The sequence below is a fragment of the Halyomorpha halys genome, unplaced genomic scaffold, assembly GCF_000696795.3.
Source record: "Halyomorpha halys isolate HHAL.00 unplaced genomic scaffold, Hhal_1.1 Scaffold240.1, whole genome shotgun sequence".
In the NCBI taxonomy this organism is placed as follows: domain Eukaryota; kingdom Metazoa; phylum Arthropoda; class Insecta; order Hemiptera; family Pentatomidae; genus Halyomorpha; species Halyomorpha halys.
The window spans coordinates 932,668-933,455 of record NW_027115703.1 but is presented as its reverse complement, the minus strand read 5'-3'; positions in this window follow the sequence as shown (position 1 = coordinate 933,455).

The following is a 788-nucleotide window of genomic DNA, read 5'->3' as shown; positions in this document are numbered from 1 at the left end:
CAATATTTTGGATATGAATTCTTTTATCATCCGGGTTTAAAAAAATAATACTATGATTTACTGTCAGATGTTTATACTGTTGGTGGTGGATTAGATATATAATATCCTCTCCATAGGTCTGAAATGAAGGTAGTTCCCCGGGCAATTTGCCGCAGGATAACTTCCATGAGGGAGTTAGCTGAGCGATCAGGGACTGTTTCAAAAAACACCTCGGTTGTTTTTCCGTTTTCCAAACTTTGCCTTATCAATTTCTACCACTTCTCCTGGACCACCAATGGTGCCACATCACTAGTAAGTCTAGACAAATCTCCCGAAAAAATTTGACCAATCCATCACTGTTTTGGAGGAAAAGCCCAACATCCACATTATAATAGGTTGTCGAGGGTGAGGTAGAGTCGCCCATAAAGTTATAAAATGGCACACCTTTTTGAAGGAGAGTTGTGTTCGGCTCAGCCATGTTCTAGTCCTCATACTTAGATAGTAATCACATTTCAAGAGAACAGTAATTTTTTATTGCCTGAACCGTGCTCGGCCAAGATCTGTCACACATATTGCTCCACATCTTTTGTCATTATTGGGAGGTTTTTTCATAAATGCTGATAAATAGAAGGTGGTAGTGGATTTTCCCAGTAGAAATCCAGGCAATACGATGAAAAAAAAAATCTACCATGCATTAAGACAGTTAATATACAAAGTATTTTTGTTTTTATATAACAACACATATAATTGTATAAAATATAATTTAATGGTGTGATTAAACTTTAGCACCAAAGCGATTTCAACAACAT